The following is a 21,059-nucleotide window of genomic DNA, read 5'->3' as shown; positions in this document are numbered from 1 at the left end:
TCAAGGCAATTTCTGATCAGAAAGTCCCTGGGAGAGCTAGGGGCCTTGCAGAAATACACAGATGTTAGGGAAGAGCTTCCTTTGGCTGTTATAGAATAATTGGTAAGAACATGAAAATATACCTCTATCCTGCCTTAATGGATAATGACCCAACATAGGCCACAACAGGGGTGCAACTTTGGTTTTAGAAGTGGGGGGCATAATAATATATACATATATATATATTTTTTTCTCAGTCAGATAAACACTCCAAACAGCCTACCCGACCACTCGGAGGCGTCCGCATGGTCCTAAAGCACACCGTTGCCACGTTTGTATCACATTCCAATGATACAACTGGGGGGGACAAAAATGCAATTTCAGAATGTGGGGGGGATATGTCCCCCCTGTCCCCAGTGAAAGTTGCGCCCCTGGGCCACATACTACCTACTGAATGTACACTGAATTGTAGAAGAACCATTGTTTTCCATGTACTCCAATATCTCAGAGGAACTCTGTATACTCCGACCACCCATTACCTCAAATAATAAGTGGCATAAAGAGTAAACCATGTTGAAGCTGCTCCCTTGTCTGTCCAACAAACTGAAACTATAGGGAGATAGTCGTACAGCAGATCATAGGAGACTGAAACTATAGGGAGATAGTCGTACAGCAGATCATAGGAGACTGAAACTATAGGGAGATAGTCGTACAGCAGATCATAGGAGACTGAAACTATAGGGAGATAGTCGTACAGCAGATCATAGGAGACTGAAACTATAGGGAGATAGTCGTACAGCAGATCATAGGAGACTGAAACTATAGGGAGATAGTCGTACAGCAGATCATAGGAGACTGAAACTATAGGGAGATAGTCGTACAGCAGATCATAGGAGACTGAAACTATAGGGAGATAGTCCTACAGCAGATCACAGGAGACTGAAACTATAGGGAGATAGTCCTACAGCAGATCATAGGAGACTGAAACTATAGGGAGATAGTTCTACAGCAGATCATAGGAGACTGAAACTATAGGGAGATAGTTCTACAGCAGATGATAGGAGACTGAAACTATAGGGAGATAGTCGTACAGCAGATCATAGGAGACTGAAACTATAGGGAGATAGTCGTACAGCAGATCATAGGAGACTGAAACTATAGGGAGATAGTTCTACAGCAGATCATAGGAGACTGAAACTATAGGGAGATAGTTCTACAGCAGATCATAGGAGACTGAAACTATAGGGAGATAGTCCTACAGCAGATCACAAGAGACTGAAACTATAGGGAGATAGTCCTACAGCAGATCATAGGAGACTGAAACTATAGGGAGATAGTCCTACAGCAGATCATAGGAGACTGAAACTATAGGGAGATAGTCCTACAGCAGATCATAGGAGACTGAAACTATAGGGAGATAGTTCTACAGCAGATCATAGGAGACTGAAACTATAGGGAGATAGTTCTACAGCAGATCATAGGAGACTGAAACTATAGGGAGATAGTCCTACAGCAGATCACAGGAGACTGAAACTATAGGGAGATAGTCCTACAGCAGATCACAGGAGACTGAAACTATAGGGAGATAGTCCTACAGCAGATCACAGGAGACTGAAACTATAGGGAGATAGTCCTACAGCAGATCATAGGATATATATATATATATATATGATGGGATGCATAGACATTATGGACAGTATATGGATAGAATATGTAGTATATCTGAATAATACGTGGGATAGAATAGTATATGTCCAGCAATAGTTAAATAGGATGGCCTTGACAAGAATACAGTATATACATATGAAATGGGTAAAACAGTATGTAAACATGATTAAAGTGACCAGAGTTCCATGTCTATGTACATAGGGCAGCAGCTTCTAAGGTGCAGGGTTGAGTAACCGGGTGGTAGCTGGCTAGTGACAGTGACTAAGTTCAGGGCAGGGTACTGGGTGGAGGCCGGCTAGTGATGACTGTTTAACAGTCTGATGGCCTTGAGATAGAAGCTGTTTTTCAGTCTCTCGGTCCCAGCTTTGATGCACCTGTACCGACCTCACCTTCTGGATGGTAGCGGGGTGAACAGGCCGTGGCTCAGGTGGCTGACGTCCTTGATGATCTTCTTGGCCTTCCTGTGACACCGGGTGCTGTACATGTCCTGAAGGGCAGGTAGTTTGCTCCCGGTGATGCGTTGGGCTGACCGCACCACCCTCTGGAGAGCCCTGCGGTTGCGGGCGGTGCAGTTGCCGTACCAGACGGTGATACAGCCTGACAGGATGCTCTCAATGGTGCATCTGTAGAAGTTCGTGAAGGTCTTAGGGGCCAGTTAGTAGAGCACAGCGCTTGCAACGCCAGGGTTGTGGGTTCGATTCCCACGGGGGACCTGTATGAAAATATATGCACTCAGTACTGTAAGTCGCTCTGGATAAGAGCGTCTGCTAAATGACTAAAATGTAGGAGACTGAAACTCTGTGACAGATAGGGACAGTGTGTTGACAGAAGGAAAGTGTCAATGTAATGAGTCCAGTGTCCTATCCATCATACCCTACAACAATGATTAATGGAATCAATTAACTACACTTAAATGGATTGTGCATGGATATCTATTTGTGTTGGTTATTGGTGACTGTGACCTGCATATGATCGTATTGTAGAACATGACATACCTGTGACCCCCATTAATTCCTGTTCCTCAGTGCAAGAGACTGGCTGAAGAGAGAGATGAAGCAGAGAGCCAGCTGAAACACATCAAGAGAGGTGAGTCCCAGACTGTGACACACATTACCTGTCTGCACACCCCTCTGGTGACGACCACCTCTCCAAACTGGCTCCTGAATGGGTGTGTGTAAGAAGGTATCCCAGTTTCCATGACTACTCAGAGCCTCAGCCAACCATAGTCACGGATTTGTGTTTTGGCGACCCTGCCCAGTTCTTCCTAGCAACATGTAATAAAATACTACCGTAGCTCCATTAACAATTGATTTGGTAAAGAACGAGGTTATAGGGTTGAGTGCTGGAGCGCTGACAGACTGTCTGATATCATCATGCGAGGTAAGAAAGATAATAATCATTCAATATTCAACATTCACAGCTACAGTATAGTGTAGGTTTAAAGTTCAGTGTAGCATTAGCATGACATGGTTGTTGTCGTCCTACTTACTCACAGCTTTCAGCTAGCTGTCTTTGGGAATGTTGAATTATAGGTTACGTCATCAGCATTTTGTTCAGATGGTTGGCCGGATCATTACAAGTCAAGTTCCTGAAATGCTTCTGCTTGACACTTTTGTAGGATAGGTAAATCATGCTAGTGTTTACCTTTTGAAGTGCAGCATCAAATCATTTTGCAGTTCTTACATGACCTCATGAAGTTAGATGTGTGCTGACCAGTTTCAGCTTCACAGACAGACGGTCGTTAAACAGACAGGTAGCCTATTTTGTTTGCTGGCCTTTAACCTAAACAATAGATAAAGAATGAAAGGTTGCCCTGAATTATGACTGTAGACTCCTAGACACCATAGGAGTCTTCAGCCAGGGCAAAAGGAAAGGTAGTGTCTAGAACGTGTTATTATTACCAGGTCTTATTATAATCAGGGGACTGCGTCTCTCCTCTGTCCCCCTGCTGTGGTTGTCATTCATTCATCTCTCTGGGGAGGAACACAGACACTGATGAGTACCACAGTCACCAGCCCAAAACCTCGTGTTATTTTCACTGCATTATTCAAATCCTCAATTATGAATGATTCATTACTAGAGAAAGAGAGGGGCTGCTCCTGTGTTCTATTGTGGTCCTTCACTCAGAGTGATACTGTATATTTTATAGGTACATTATACTCAAGTCAATATAGGGAAATACGCTTTTAAAATACAATTTCAAGTTGATATGCTCTTAAAACAAGAGATATTAGTATGTATGACCAACTACAATTTATCATACAATTATCGTTGGCTATATAATCTCTGAAAATCAACATAGCTTATTTTCTATAATGCTGAAATCCTGAAATGATAGGCTATACCTATTTGCTTTGCTAGGACCAAAAGATGGCTGATTGCATTCAAACAACAATAATACTTCCAAGACCTCATCGCTGACAAACAAGCAGACTCAGGCCTGCAGCGTTGGTACTGTACTTCTTTGATGCAGCGAGCCAGCATGACGCTGCAGATGTCCCTGCTGATTGGCCTAGCTTAGCTCCTCTCCCTCCTGACAGCGGTAAATGCTTGGTCTCTGTTTGGGAAACAGAAGGCAGGCTTATATTTCCCCTACAGTTCAGTGTCTAGGATAATATTCTGCTGCCTCTGTAGAGGAGCTCTGAGTAAGTCACTGACTGTGTCCCAAACTACACCCTATTCCCAGGGCCCTGGTCAAAAGTAGTGCACTATGTAGGGAATAGGGTGCGATTTGGGACGCAGGCACTGACTTCCTCCGAGCTCCTCTACAGAGTACGACACCATGTTAAAGGCAGGTTTTTGGGGGCAGCATTCAGCTCATGGAGCATTAAGCATAGAGTAGTTATTGACCTAGAATCAGACAGACACACAGCCCTCCAGATCTGCTCTTTCACTAGTCTCATTGCAGAAATACTGTACATGTGGAGATCCACAATCCAGGGAGTCAGAGAGGAATAATTTAACTGTGGGACAGCTATAGAGATCAGCCTGTCATCATGTGTGTGTGAGCTGCAGACCTTTCCTACTGCTCCTAAGCGTGATAACAAGCAGAATCACCTATCCCCTTTCCCAGAATTCTCACTGACTCATGCATGCTCAGTGTCAGACACCAGGGTTAGGATCGACCTACTGCTTTGTAAACATGGTGTAATCAAGCTGTGGATAATATGTAGAGGCATGTGTGTTCAGAAGGCATTAAAGCAAATGAATGAATAAGCATGAACATTTTGAATATTGCGTTAAGATGTTGTGTTTTTGCAACGGAACAATATAGCACATGAATAAACACGGTGGATGCTTCGTCAGAACGCAGAGGACAGGAGGAGTTTAGCAGACCAGGCTGTTGTACACCTAGTTGGATGGGTGTCCCGGTGAAACAGATGAAACCAGATTCTCCCTTGAGGGGCCAGTTTGGAGGCTAGAGGCACTGTAGTAGTAAACACATTATATACTAAGATGTGTAGGGAGCAATGTTTCCTCAAAAAAAATTCAGCACTGAGCAAATTTCAGGTCTGCTGAGCACAGATTTGAACGTTGTGAAAATTCGGTGCAACTTTTGGCGCGCGCTTACAGTGAACACTGAGGCTGTTCCCGCTTTGTTACAGTTTTAACAGTGGTCAAGTAGGCTACTGTGGCTATTTGATCATAATGTAGGCCTACCAGAGTGGCCTACCATCAAAAACAATGGAGGAAATACATCCCATAACATTTTAACATGGAAATAGCTGTTGTGTCGTTCAGTCTACAGTAGCAGCCAATGTGTGGTGTTCAATGTAGGCCTACATTCTATCAGACTTTTGAAAAAAACATGCAGGGCGTGGCATTTAAAACCTCTTTATCCAGTTGTCCTTCAGACAAGGAGGTGACTGAAAATGTTGTGTTGTTTGATGCAAGAAAAAATGCATTATTATTCCCATACCATTATTACAGAGAATCAGACAAATTATGCTACCCTCTGCCTATTGGCTACTTGTCTGAAAATACAACACTGCCCCTTTAAGACAGAAGAAAAGCTGTTTATCTGACTAGTTTTTCAAAGATGGCTAGAAATACATACGTTTTGTGCTCTTGTAGGAAGAAACCACTCCCCCATTGCTGACTAGAAATTAGCTATAACTGGGCTAATAACTCACTAACTAGCAAAGGATATGAACAAATATACCCTTGTGGCAACATGCAGCTCTCGCTTTGATCTCAAAACAAGCGCATCTACTCACGACTGCTCATGCTGTAAACACAGTCCAGTTCAAAGTGAATGGCACAGATCCATATATGGCAATTGTCTATTTGCATATAGAGATACTGCAGCTCTGATTGGTTATGGCACACCGGTCTGTGTAGAGTATGTGTCGTGCCTGTCAATGCAATAGAATCCTACTCCAATGCGCTCTGTTTTCGGTATGTTGCATTGAAAGTGGCTTAACACTGCATTGATTCGATCACAATTCCCACAGAAAAGGGAAACGTTGATAGTGTTAACTAAAGGGGAAAAACTAGAAAGTTGAGTGAAGTTCAATCTCGTGCTTCTCTGCGCGGGGCTGATATTTCTTCTGCACTGCAGTCCTGCACGCATGCAGCTTAGAGGGAACATTGGTAGGTAGCATTTCAATAATTAACCAATTATGGCCATCTGGGTGTAGTGGGTGTTGTGGGTGTTCTGGGTGTCGGGTGTTGTGGGTGTACTGGGTGTTGTGGGTGTTCTGGGTGTCGTGGATGTCGTGGGTTTTGTGAGTGTAGTGGGTGTTGTGGGTGTCGAGGGTGTTGTGGGTGTACTGGGTGTTGGGGGTGTCGTGGGTGTTCTGGGTGTTGGTGGTGTTGTGGGTGTAGTGGGTGTTGGTGGTGTTGAGGGTGTTGTGGGTGTTCTAGGTGTAGTGGGTTTGCCAATATGCAATGAGTATGTGCATATGGGAGAATGATTGTACCTCTTTTCCTGACAACAGCAGCAACCAATCTAATTTTTTTCATGAAAAATTGTAAGAACCGTTTAAGTACTGTGTAGCCTATGTTTTGAAACAAAAAGAACCACAAATTCAGGATAAGCTTTCAATAGAACCACATGGACTTTAGTAAATCTGATTTGGAGTATATAGTAGCTAGAGGAAATACTAATGAATTACAATGAAAAAAGAGCCGGAGCCTTCCTGGTCTCCAATGCAACATGATCTGGCTCCATCAGCATGTCACATGGACCCTGCTACTGTTCTGTCTGTCGCCAGAGTGAAACTGAATAGCTCAATAAGGAGAAGGGGAAATAGAGTGAAACTGAATAGCTCAATAAGGAGAAGGGGAAATAGAGTGAAACTGAATAGCTCAATAAGGAGAAGGGGAAATAGAGTGAAACTGAATAGCTCAATAAGGAGAAGGGGAAATAGAGTGAAACTGAATAGCTCAATAAGGAGAAGGGGAAATAGAGTGAAACTGAATATCTCAATAAGGAGAAGGGGAAATAGAGTGAAACTGAATAGCTCAATAAGGAGAAGGGGAAATAGAGTGAAACTGAATAGCTCAATAAGGAGAAGGGGAAATAGAGTGAAACTGAATAGCTCAATAAGGAGAAGGGGAAATAGAGTGAAACTGAATAGCTCAATATGGAGAAGGGGAAATAGAGTGAAACTGAATAGCTCAATATGGAGAAGGGGAAATAGAGTGAAACTGAATAGCTCAATATGGAGAAGGGGAAATAGAGTGAAACTGAATAGCTCAATGGGGAGAAGGGGAAATAGAGTGAAACTTAATAGCTCAATAGGTAGAAGGAGAAATAGAGTGAAACTGAATAGCTCAATAGGTAGAAGGGGAAATAGAGTGAAACTGAATAGCTCAATATGGAGAAGGGGAAATAGAGTGAAACTGAATAGCTCAATATGGAGAAGGGGAAATAGAGTGAAACTGAATAGCTCAATAAGGAGAAGGGGAAATAGAGTGAAACTGAATAGCTCAATATGAAGGGGAAATAGAGTGAAACTGAATAGCTCAATATGGAGAAGGAGAAATAGAGTGAAACTGAATAGCTCAATATGAAGGGGAAATAGAGTGAAACTGAATAGCTCAATAAGGAGAAGGAGGACTAGAGTGAAACTGAATAGCTCAATATGGAGAAGGGGAAATAGAGTGAAACTGAATAGCTCAATATGAAGGGGAAATAGAGTGAAACGGAATAGCTCAATAAGGAGAAGGGGAAATAGAGTGCAACTGAATAGCTCAATAAGGAGAAGGGGAAATAGAGTGAAACTGAATAGCTCAATAAGGAGAAGGTGAAATAGAGTGAAACTGAATAGCTCAATATGGAGAAGGGGAAATAGAGTGAAACTGAATAGCTCAATATGGAGAAGGGGAAATAGAGTGAAACTGAATAGCTCAATATGGAGAAGGGGAAATAGAGTGAAATTGAATAGCTCAATGGGGAGAAGGGGAAATAGAGTTAAACTGAATAGCTCAATAAGGAGAAGGGGAAATAGAGTGAAACTGAATAGCTCAATGGAGAGAAGGGGAAATATAGTGAAACTGAATAGCTCAATATGGAGAAGGGGAAATAGAGTGAAACTGAATAGCTCAATATGAAGGGGAAATAGAGTGAAACGGAATAGCTCAATAAGGAGAAGGGGAAATAGAGTGAAACTGAATAGCTCAATATGAAGGGGAAATAAAGTGAAACTGAATAGCTCAATAAGGAGAAGGGGAAAGAGAGTGAAACTGAATAGCTCAATATGGAGAAGGGGAAATAGAGTGAAACGGAATAGCTCAATAAGGAGAAGGAGAACTAGAGTGAAACTGAATAGCTCAATATGGAGAAGGGGAAATAGAGTGAAACTGAATAGCTCAATATGAAGGGGAAATAGAGTGAAACGGAATAGCTCAATAAGGAGAAGGAGAACTAGAGTGAAACTGAATAGCTCAATATGGAGAAGGGGAAATAGAGTGAAACTGAATAGCTCAATATGAAGGGGAAATAGAGTGAAACGGAATAGCTCAATAAGGAGAAGGGGAAATAGAGTGAAACTGAATAGCTCAATATGAAGGGGAAATAAAGTGAAACTGAATAGCTCAATAAGGAGAAGGGGAAATAGAGTGAAACTGAATAGCTCAATATGGAGAAGGGGAAATAGAGTGAAACTGAATAGCTCAATAAGGAGAAGGGGAAATAGAGTGAAACTGAATAGCTCAATAAGGAGAAGGTGAAATAGAGTGAAACGGAATAGCTCAATATGGAGAAGGGGAAATAGAGTGAAACTGAATAGCTCAATATGGAGAAGGGGAAATAGAGTGAAACTGAATAGCTCAATATGGAGAAGGGGAAATAGAGTGAAATTGAATAGCTCAATGGGGAGAAGGGGAAATAGAGTTAAACTGAATAGCTCAATAAGGAGAAGGGGAAATAGAGTGAAACTGAATAGCTCAATGGAGAGAAGGGGAAATAGAGTGAAACTGAATAGCTCAATGTGGAGAAGGGGAAATAGAGTGAAACTGAATAGCTCAATATGGAGAAGGGGAAATAGAGTGAAACTAAATAGCTCAATAAGGAGAAGGGGAAATAGAGTGAAACTGAATAGCTCATTAAGGAGAAGGGGAAATAGAGTGAAACTGAATAACTCAATGGGGAGAAGGGTAAATAGAGTGAAACTGAATAGCTCAATAAGGAGAAGGGGAAATAGAGTGAAACTGAATAGCTCAATATGGAGAAGGGGAAATAGAGTGAAACTGAATAGCTCAATGGAAAGAAGGGGAAATAAAGTGAAACTGAATAGCTCAATAAGGAGAAGGGGAAATAGAGTGAAACTGAATAGCTCAATATGGAGAAGGGGAAATAGAGTGAAACTGAATAGCTCAATGGAAAGAAGGGGAAATAGAGTGAAACTGAATAGCTCAATAAGGACTATTGTGGTCCTCTGTAGCTCAGCTGGTAGAGCACGGCGCTTGTAACGCCAAGGTAGTGGGTTCGATCCCCGCGACCACCCATACACAAAAATGTATGCACGCACGACTGTAAGTCGCTTTGGATAAAAGCGTCTGCTAAATGGCATATTAAGGAGAAGGGGAAATAGAGTGAAACTGAATAGCTCAATATGGAGAAGGGGAAATAGAGTGAAACTGAATAGTTAAATGGGGAGAAGGGGAAATAGAGTGAAACTGAATAGCTCAATATGGAGAAGGAGAAATAGAGTGAAACTGAATAGCTCAATATGGAGAATGGGAAATAGAGTGAAACTGAATAGCTCAATAAGGAGAAGGGGAAATAGAGTGAAACTGAATAGCTCAATAAGGAGAAGGGGAAATAGAGTGAAACTGAATAGCTCATTAAGGAGAAGGGGAAATAGAGTGAAACTGAATAGCTCAATGGGGAGAAGGGGAAATATAGTGAAACTGATTAGCTCAATAAGGAGAAGGGGAAATAGAGTGAAACTGAATAGCTCAATGAGGAGAAGGGGAAATAGAGTGAACTGAATAGCTCAATAAGGAGAAGGGGAAATAGAGTGAAACTGAATAGCTCAATGAGGAGAAGGGGAAATAGAGTGAACTGAATAGCTCAATAAGGAGAAGGGGAAATAGAGTGAAACTCAATAGCTCAATAAGGAGAAGGGGAAATAGAGTGAAACTGAATAGCTCAATATGGAGAATGGGAAATAGAGTGAAACTGAATAGCTCAATAAGGAAAAGGGGAAATAGAGTGAAACGGAATAGCTCAATATGGAGAAGGGGAAATAGAGTGAAACTGAATAGCTCAATGGGGAGAAGGGGAAATAGAGTGAAACTGAATAGCTCAATAAGGAGAAGGGGAAATAGAGTGAAACTGAATAGCTCAATATGGAGAAGGGGAAATAGAGTGAAACTGAATAGCTCAATGGAAAGAAGGGGAAATAGAGTGGAACTGAATAGCTCAATAAGGAGAAGGGGAAATAGAGTGAAACTGAATAGCTCAATATGGAGAAGGGGAAATAGAGTGAAACTGAATAGCTCAATGGGGAGAAGGGGAAATAGAGTGAAACGGAATAGCTCATTAAGGAGAAGGGGAAATAGAGTGAAGCTGAATAGCTCAATGGGGAGAAGGGGAAATAGAGTGAAACTGAATAGCTCAATGGAAAGAAGGGGAAATAGAGTGAAACTGAATAGCTCAATAAGGAGAGGGGAAATAGAGTGAAACTGAATAGCTCAATATGGAGAAGGGGAAATAGAGTGAAACTGAATAGCTCAATATGGAGAAGGGGAATAGAGTGAAACTGAATAGCTCAATAAGGAGAAGGGGAAATAGAGTGAAACTGAATAGCTCAATATGGAGAAGGGGAAATAGAGTGAAACTGAATAGCTCAATGGGGAGAAGGGGAAATAGAGTGAAACTGAATAGCTCAATATGGAGAAGGGGAAATAGAGTGAAACTGAATATCTCAATGGGGAGACGGGGAAATAGAGTGAAACTGAATAGCTCAATATGGAGAAGGGGAAATAGAGTGAAACTGAATAGCTCAATATGAAGGGGAAATAGAGTGAAACGGAATAGCTCAATAAGGAGAAGGGGAAATAGAGTGAAACTGAATAGCTCAATATGAAGGGGAAATAAAGTGAAACTGAATAGCTCAATAAGGAGAAGGGGAAAGAGAGTGAAACTGAATAGCTCAATATGGAGAAGGGGAAATAGAGTGAAACTGAATAGCTCAATATGGAGAAGGGGAAATAGAGTGAAACTGAATAGCTCAATGGGGAGAAGGGGAAATAGAGTGAAACTTAATAGCTCAATAGGTAGAAGGAGAAATAGAGTGAAACTGAATAGCTCAATAGGTAGAAGGGGAAATAGAGTGAAACTGAATAGCTCAATATGGAGAAGGGGAAATAGAGTGAAACTGAATAGCTCAATATGGAGAAGGGGAAATAGAGTGAAACTGAATAGCTCAATAAGGAGAAGGGGAAATAGAGTGAAACTGAATAGCTCAATATGAAGGGGAAATAGAGTGAAACTGAATAGCTCAATATGGAGAAGGAGAAATAGAGTGAAACTGAATAGCTCAATATGAAGGGGAAATAGAGTGAAACTGAATAGCTCAATAAGGAGAAGGAGGACTAGAGTGAAACTGAATAGCTCAATATGGAGAAGGGGAAATAGAGTGAAACTGAATAGCTCAATATGAAGGGGAAATAGAGTGAAACGGAATAGCTCAATAAGGAGAAGGGGAAATAGAGTGCAACTGAATAGCTCAATAAGGAGAAGGGGAAATAGAGTGAAACTGAATAGCTCAATAAGGAGAAGGTGAAATAGAGTGAAACTGAATAGCTCAATATGGAGAAGGGGAAATAGAGTGAAACTGAATAGCTCAATATGGAGAAGGGGAAATAGAGTGAAACTGAATAGCTCAATATGGAGAAGGGGAAATAGAGTGAAATTGAATAGCTCAATGGGGAGAAGGGGAAATAGAGTTAAACTGAATAGCTCAATAAGGAGAAGGGGAAATAGAGTGAAACTGAATAGCTCAATGGAGAGAAGGGGAAATATAGTGAAACTGAATAGCTCAATATGGAGAAGGGGAAATAGAGTGAAACTGAATAGCTCAATATGAAGGGGAAATAGAGTGAAACGGAATAGCTCAATAAGGAGAAGGGGAAATAGAGTGAAACTGAATAGCTCAATATGAAGGGGAAATAAAGTGAAACTGAATAGCTCAATAAGGAGAAGGGGAAAGAGAGTGAAACTGAATAGCTCAATATGGAGAAGGGGAAATAGAGTGAAACGGAATAGCTCAATAAGGAGAAGGAGAACTAGAGTGAAACTGAATAGCTCAATATGGAGAAGGGGAAATAGAGTGAAACTGAATAGCTCAATATGAAGGGGAAATAGAGTGAAACGGAATAGCTCAATAAGGAGAAGGGGAAATAGAGTGAAACTGAATAGCTCAATATGAAGGGGAAATAAAGTGAAACTGAATAGCTCAATAAGGAGAAGGGGAAATAGAGTGAAACTGAATAGCTCAATATGGAGAAGGGGAAATAGAGTGAAACTGAATAGCTCAATAAGGAGAAGGGGAAATAGAGTGAAACTGAATAGCTCAATAAGGAGAAGGTGAAATAGAGTGAAACGGAATAGCTCAATATGGAGAAGGGGAAATAGAGTGAAACTGAATATCTCAATATGGAGAAGGGGAAATAGAGTGAAACTGAATAGCTCAATATGGAGAAGGGGAAATAGAGTGAAATTGAATGGCTCAATGGGGAGAAGGGGAAATAGAGTGAAACTGAATAGCTCAATATGGAGAAGGGGAAATAGAGTGAAACTGAATAGTTAAATGGGGAGAAGGGGAAATAGAGTGAAACTGAATAGCTCAATATGGAGAAGGAGAAATAGAGTGAAACTGAATAGCTCAATATGGAGAATGGGAAATAGAGTGAAACTGAATAGCTCAATAAGGAGAAGGGGAAATAGAGTGAAACTGAATAGCTCAATAAGGAGAAGGGGAAATAGAGTGAAACTGAATAGCTCATTAAGGAGAAGGGGAAATAGAGTGAAACTGAATAGCTCAATGGGGAGAAGGGGAAATATAGTGAAACTGAATAGCTCAATAAGGAGAAGGGGAAATAGAGTGAAACTGAATAGCTCAATGAGGAGAAGGGGAAATAGAGTGAACTGAATAGCTCAATAAGGAGAAGGGGAAATAGAGTGAAACTGAATAGCTCAATGAGGAGAAGGGGAAATAGAGTGAACTGAATAGCTCAATAAGGAGAAGGGGAAATAGAGTGAAACTCAATAGCTCAATAAGGAGAAGGGGAAATAGAGTGAAACTGAATAGCTCAATATGGAGAATGGGAAATAGAGTGAAACTGAATAGCTCAATAAGGAAAAGGGGAAATAGAGTGAAACGGAATAGCTCAATATGGAGAAGGGGAAATAGAGTGAAACTGAATAGCTCAATGGGGAGAAGGGGAAATAGAGTGAAACTGAATAGCTCAATAAGGAGAAGGGGAAATAGAGTGAAACTGAATAGCTCAATATGGAGAAGGGGAAATAGAGTGAAACTGAATAGCTCAATGGAAAGAAGGGGAAATAGAGTGGAACTGAATAGCTCAATAAGGAGAAGGGGAAATAGAGTGAAACTGAATAGCTCAATATGGAGAAGGGGAAATAGAGTGAAGCTGAATAGCTCAATGGGGAGAAGGGGAAATAGAGTGAAACTGAATAGCTCAATGGGGAGAAGGGGAAATAGAGTGAAACTGAATAGCTCAATAAGGAGAAGGGGAAATAGAGTGAAACTGAATAGCTCAATATGGAGAAGGGGAAATAGAGTGAAACTGAATAGCTCAATGGAAAGAAGGGGAAATAGAGTGGAACTGAATAGCTCAATAAGGAGAAGGGGAAATAGAGTGAAACTGAATAGCTCAATATGGAGAAGGGGAAATAGAGTGAAACTGAATAGCTCAATGGGGAGAAGGGGAAATAGAGTGAAACGGAATAGCTCATTAAGGAGAAGGGGAAATAGAGTGAAGCTGAATAGCTCAATGGGGAGAAGGGGAAATAGAGTGAAACTGAATAGCTCAATGGAAAGAAGGGGAAATAGAGTGAAACTGAATAGCTCAATAAGGAGAGGGGAAATAGAGTGAAACTGAATAGCTCAATATGGAGAAGGGGAAATAGAGTGAAACTGAATAGCTCAATATGGAGAAGGGGAATAGAGTGAAACTGAATAGCTCAATAAGGAGAAGGGGAAATAGAGTGAAACTGAATAGCTCAATATGGAGAAGGGGAAATAGAGTGAAACTGAATAGCTCAATGGGGAGAAGGGGAAATAGAGTGAAACTGAATAGCTCAATATGGAGAAGGGGAAATAGAGTGAAACTGAATATCTCAATGGGGAGACGGGGAAATAGAGTGAAACTGAATAGCTCAATATGGAGAAGGGGAAATAGAGTGAAACTGAATAGCTCAATATGAAGGGGAAATAGAGTGAAACGGAATAGCTCAATAAGGAGAAGGGGAAATAGAGTGAAACTGAATAGCTCAATATGAAGGGGAAATAAAGTGAAACTGAATAGCTCAATAAGGAGAAGGGGAAAGAGAGTGAAACTGAATAGCTCAATATGGAGAAGGGGAAATAGAGTGAAACTGAATAGCTCAATATGGAGAAGGGGAAATAGAGTGAAACTGAATAGCTCAATGGGGAGAAGGGGAAATAGAGTGAAACTTAATAGCTCAATAGGTAGAAGGAGAAATAGAGTGAAACTGAATAGCTCAATAGGTAGAAGGGGAAATAGAGTGAAACTGAATAGCTCAATATGGAGAAGGGGAAATAGAGTGAAACTGAATAGCTCAATATGGAGAAGGGGAAATAGAGTGAAACTGAATAGCTCAATAAGGAGAAGGGGAAATAGAGTGAAACTGAATAGCTCAATATGAAGGGGAAATAGAGTGAAACTGAATAGCTCAATATGGAGAAGGAGAAATAGAGTGAAACTGAATAGCTCAATATGAAGGGGAAATAGAGTGAAACTGAATAGCTCAATAAGTAGAAGGAGGACTAGAGTGAAACTGAATAGCTCAATATGGAGAAGGGGAAATAGAGTGAAACTGAATAGCTCAATATGAAGGGGAAATAGAGTGAAACGGAATAGCTCAATAAGGAGAAGGGGAAATAGAGTGCAACTGAATAGCTCAATAAGGAGAAGGGGAAATAGAGTGAAACTGAATAGCTCAATAAGGAGAAGGTGAAATAGAGTGAAACTGAATAGCTCAATATGGAGAAGGGGAAATAGAGTGAAACTGAATAGCTCAATATGGAGAAGGGGAAATAGAGTGAAACTGAATAGCTCAATATGGAGAAGGGGAAATAGAGTGAAATTGAATAGCTCAATGGGGAGAAGGGGAAATAGAGTTAAACTGAATAGCTCAATAAGGAGAAGGGGAAATAGAGTGAAACTGAATAGCTCAATGGAGAGAAGGGGAAATATAGTGAAACTGAATAGCTCAATATGGAGAAGGGGAAATAGAGTGAAACTGAATAGCTCAATATGAAGGGGAAATAGAGTGAAACGGAATAGCTCAATAAGGAGAAGGGGAAATAGAGTGAAACTGAATAGCTCAATATGAAGGGGAAATAAAGTGAAACTGAATAGCTCAATAAGGAGAAGGGGAAAGAGAGTGAAACTGAATAGCTCAATATGGAGAAGGGGAAATAGAGTGAAACGGAATAGCTCAATAAGGAGAAGGAGAACTAGAGTGAAACTGAATAGCTCAATATGGAGAAGGGGAAATAGAGTGAAACTGAATAGCTCTATGAAGGGGAAATAGAGTGAAACGGAATAGCTCAATAAGGAGAAGGGGAAATAGAGTGAAACTGAATAGCTCAATATGAAGGGGAAATAAAGTTAAACTGAATAGCTCAATAAGGAGAAGGGGAAATAGAGTGAAACTGAATAGCTCAATATGGAGAAGGGGAAATAGAGTGAAACTGAATAGCTCAATAAGGAGAAGGGGAAATAGAGTGAAACTGAATAGCTCAATAAGGAGAAGGTGAAATAGAGTGAAACGGAATAGCTCAATATGGAGAAGGGGAAATAGAGTGAAACTGAATATCTCAATATGGAGAAGGGGAAATAGAGTGAAACTGAATAGCTCAATATGGAGAAGGGGAAATAGAGTGAAATTGAATAGCTCAATGGGGAGAAGGGGAAATAGAGTGAAACTGAATAGCTCAATATGGAGAAGGGGAAATAGAGTGAAACTGAATAGTTAAATGGGGAGAAGGGGAAATAGAGTGAAACTGAATAGCTCAATATGGAGAAGGAGAAATAGAGTGAAACTGAATAGCTCAATATGGAGAATGGGAAATAGAGTGAAACTGAATAGCTCAATAAGGAGAAGGGGAAATAGAGTGAAACTGAATAGCTCAATAAGGAGAAGGGGAAATAGAGTGAAACTGAATAGCTCATTAAGGAGAAGGGGAAATAGAGTGAAACTGAATAGCTCAATGGGGAGAAGGGGAAATATAGTGAAACTGAATAGCTCAATAAGGAGAAGGGGAAATAGAGTGAAACTGAATAGCTCAATGAGGAGAAGGGGAAATAGAGTGAACTGAATAGCTCAATAAGGAGAAGGGGAAATAGAGTGAAACTGAATAGCTCAATGAGGAGAAGGGGAAATAGAGTGAACTGAATAGCTCAATAAGGAGAAGGGGAAATAGAGTGAAACTCAATAGCTCAATAAGGAGAAGGGGAAATAGAGTGAAACTGAATAGCTCAATATGGAGAATGGGAAATAGAGTGAAACTGAATATCTCAATAAGGAAAAGGGGAAATAGAGTGAAACGGAATAGCTCAATATGGAGAAGGGGAAATAGAGTGAAACTGAATAGCTCAATGAGGAAAAGGGGAAATAGAGTGAAACGGAATAGCTCAATATGGAGAAGGGGAAATAGAGTGAAACTGAATAGCTCAATGGGGAGAAGGGGAAATAGAGTGAAACTGAATAGCTCAATAAGGAGAAGGGGAAATAGAGTGAAACTGAATAGCTCAATATGGAGAAGGGGAAATAGAGTGAAACTGAATAGCTCAATGGAAAGAAGGGGAAATAGAGTGGAACTGAATAGCTCAATAAGGAGAAGGGGAAATAGAGTGAAACTGAATAGCTCAATATGGAGAAGGGGAAATAGAGTGAAACTGAATAGCTCAATGGGGAGAAGGGGAAATAGAGTGAAACGGAATAGCTCATTAAGGAGAAGGGGAAATAGAGTGAAGCTGAATAGCTCAATGGGGAGAAGGGGAAATAGAGTGAAACTGAATAGCTCAATGGAAAGAAGGGGAAATAGAGTGAAACTGAATAGCTCAATAAGGAGAGGGGAAATAGAGTGAAACTGAATAGCTCAATATGGAGAAGGGGAAATAGAGTGAAACTGAATAGCTCAATATGGAGAAGGGGAATAGAGTGAAACTGAATAGCTCAATAAGGAGAAGGGGAAATAGAGTGAAACTGAATAGCTCAATATGGAGAAGGGGAAATAGAGTGAAACTGAATAGCTCAATGGGGAGAAGGGGAAATAGAGTGAAACTGAATAGCTCAATATGGAGAAGGGGAAATAGAGTGAAACTGAATATCTCAATGGGGAGACGGGGAAATAGAGTGAAACTGAATAGCTCAATATGGAGAAGGGGAAATAGAGTGAAACTGAATAGCTCAATATGAAGGGGAAATAGAGTGAAACGGAATAGCTCAATAAGGAGAAGGGGAAATAGAGTGAAACTGAATAGCTCAATATGAAGGGGAAATAAAGTGAAACTGAATAGCTCAATAAGGAGAAGGGGAAAGAGAGTGAAACTGAATAGCTCAATATGGAGAAGGGGAAATAGAGTGAAACTGAATAGCTCAATATGGAGAAGGGGAAATAGAGTGAAACTGAATAGCTCAATGGGGAGAAGGGGAAATAGAGTGAAACTTAATAGCTCAATAGGTAGAAGGAGAAATAGAGTGAAACTGAATAGCTCAATAGGTAGAAGGGGAAATAGAGTGAAACTGAATAGCTCAATATGGAGAAGGGGAAATAGAGTGAAACTGAATAGCTCAATATGGAGAAGGGGAAATAGAGTGAAACTGAATAGCTCAATAAGGAGAAGGGGAAATAGAGTGAAACTGAATAGCTCAATATGAAGGGGAAATAGAGTGAATCTGAATAGCTCAATATGGAGAAGGAGAAATAGAGTGAAACTGAATAGCTCAATATGAAGGGGAAATAGAGTGAAACTGAATAGCTCAATAAGGAGAAGGAGGACTAGAGTGAAACTGAATAGCTCAATATGGAGAAGGGGAAATAGAGTGAAACTGAATAGCTCAATATGAAGGGGAAATAGAGTGAAACTGAATAGCTCAATAAGGAGAGGGGAAATAGAGTGAAACTGAATAGCTCAATATGGAGAAGGGGAAATAGAGTGAAACTGAATAGCTCAATATGGAGAAGGGGAATAGAGTGAAACTGAATAGCTCAATAAGGAGAAGGGGAAATAGAGTGAAACTGAATAGCTCAATATGGAGAAGGGGAAATAGAGTGAAACTGAATAGCTCAATGGGGAGAAGGGGAAATAGAGTGAAACTGAATAGCTCAATATGGAGAAGGGGAAATAGAGTGAAACTGAATATCTCAATGGGGAGACGGGGAAATAGAGTGAAACTGAATAGCTCAATATGGAGAAGGGGAAATAGAGTGAAACTGAATAGCTCAATATGAAGGGGAAATAGAGTGAAACGGAATAGCTCAATAAGGAGAAGGGGAAATAGAGTGAAACTGAATAGCTCAATATGAAGGGGAAATAAAGTGAAACTGAATAGCTCAATAAGGAGAAGGGGAAAGAGAGTGAAACTGAATAGCTCAATATGGAGAAGGGGAAATAGAGTGAAACTGAATAGCTCAATATGGAGAAGGGGAAATAGAGTGAAACTGAATAGCTCAATGGGGAGAAGGGGAAATAGAGTGAAACTTAATAGCTCAATAGGTAGAAGGAGAAATAGAGTGAAACTGAATAGCTCAATAGGTAGAAGGGGAAATAGAGTGAAACTGAATAGCTCAATATGGAGAAGGGGAAATAGAGTGAAACTGAATAGCTCAATATGGAGAAGGGGAAATAGAGTGAAACTGAATAGCTCAATAAGGAGAAGGGGAAATAGAGTGAAACTGAATAGCTCAATATGAAGGGGAAATAGAGTGAAACTGAATAGCTCAATATGGAGAAGGAGAAATAGAGTGAAACTGAATAGCTCAATATGAAGGGGAAATAGAGTGAAACTGAATAGCTCAATAAGGAGAAGGAGGACTAGAGTGAAACTGAATAGCTCAATATGGAGAAGGGGAAATAGAGTGAAACTGAATAGCTCAATATGAAGGGGAAATAGAGTGAAACGGAATAGCTCAATAAGGAGAAGGGGAAATAGAGTGCAACTGAATAGCTCAATAAGGAGAAGGGGAAATAGAGTGAAACTGAATAGCTCAATAAGGAGAAGGTGAAATAGAGTGAAACTGAATAGCTCAATATGGAGAAGGGGAAATAGAGTGAAACTGAATAGCTCAATATGGAGAAGGGGAAATAGAGTGAAACTGAATAGCTCAATATGGAGAAGGGGAAATAGAGTGAAATTGAATAGCTCAATGGGGAGAAGGGGAAATAGAGTTAAACTGAATAGCTCAATAAGGAGAAGGGGAAATAGAGTGAAACTGAATAGCTCAATGGAGAGAAGGGGAAATATAGTGAAACTGAATAGCTCAATATGGAGAAGGGGAAATAGAGTGAAACTGAATAGCTCAATATGAAGGGGAAATAGAGTGAAACGGAATAGCTCAATAAGGAGAAGGGGAAATAGAGTGAAACTGAATAGCTCAATATGAAGGGGAAATAAAGTGAAACTGAATAGCTCAATAAGGAGAAGGGGAAAGAGAGTGAAACTGAATAGCTCAATATGGAGAAGGGGAAATAGAGTGAAACGGAATAGCTCAATAAGGAGAAGGAGAACTAGAGTGAAACTGAATAGCTCAATATGGAGAAGGGGAAATAGAGTGAAACTGAATAGCTCAATATGAAGGGGAAATAGAGTGAAACGGAATAGCTCAATAAGGAGAAGGGGAAATAGAGTGAAACTGAATAGCTCAATATGAAGGGGAAATAAAGTGAAACTGAATAGCTCAATAAGGAGAAGGGGAAATAGAGTGAAACTGAATAGCTCAATATGGAGAAGGGGAAATAGAGTGAAACTGAATAGCTCAATAAGGAGAAGGGGAAATAGAGTGAAACTGAATAGCTCAATAAGGAGAAGGTGAAATAGAGTGAAACGGAATAGCTCAATATGGAGAAGGGGAAATAGAGTGAAACTGAATATCTCAATATGGAGAAGGGGAAATAGAGTGAAACTGAATAGCTCAATATGGAGAAGGGGAAATAGAGTGAAATTGAATAGCTCAATGGGGAGAAGGGGAAATGGAGTGAAACTGAATAGCTCAATATGGAGAAGGGGAAATAGAGTGAAACTGAATAGTTAAATGGGGAGAAGGGGAAATAGAGTGAAACTGAATAGCTCAATATGGAGAAGGAGAAATAGAGTGAAACTGAATAGCTCAATATGGAGAATGGGAAATAGAGTGAAACTGAATAGCTCAATAAGGAGAAGGGGAAATAGAGTGAAACTGAATAGCTCAATAAGGAGAAGGGGAAATAGAGTGAAACTGAATAGCTCATTAAGGAGAAGGGGAAATAGAGTGAAACTGAATAGCTCAATGGGGAGAAGGGGAAATATAGTGAAACTGAATAGCTCAATAAGGAGAAGGGGAAATAGAGTGAAACTGAATAGCTCAATGAGGAGAAGGGGAAATAGAGTGAACTGAATAGCTCAATAAGGAGAAGGGGAAATAGAGTGAAACTGAATAGCTCAATGAGGAGAAGGGGAAATAGAGTGAACTGAATAGCTCAAT

The 21,059-nt window shown here is 40.4% G+C and overlaps 1 pseudogene across 1 annotated transcript in view; it reads left to right on the top strand.

Annotated features, from left to right (window-relative positions):
• The first annotated feature begins 2,932 nt into the window (after positions 1–2,932).
• LOC311107851 (shootin-1-like) overlaps positions 2,933–21,059 on the top strand; it is a 43,085-nt pseudogene continuing 24,958 nt past the window's right edge. The window contains exon 1 of the transcript XR_014615887.1: positions 2,933–3,027. The product of XR_014615887.1 is annotated as a shootin-1-like (transcript). The remainder of the gene's footprint in view (positions 3,028–21,059) is intronic.

This window comes from Coregonus lavaretus (assembly GCF_964263955.1).
Source record: "Coregonus lavaretus genome assembly, chromosome: 32".
Lineage (NCBI taxonomy): Eukaryota > Metazoa > Chordata > Actinopteri > Salmoniformes > Salmonidae > Coregonus > Coregonus lavaretus.
The sequence above is the reverse complement of the archived record's forward strand: the minus strand, read 5'-3'. Positions and strand labels throughout refer to the sequence as shown.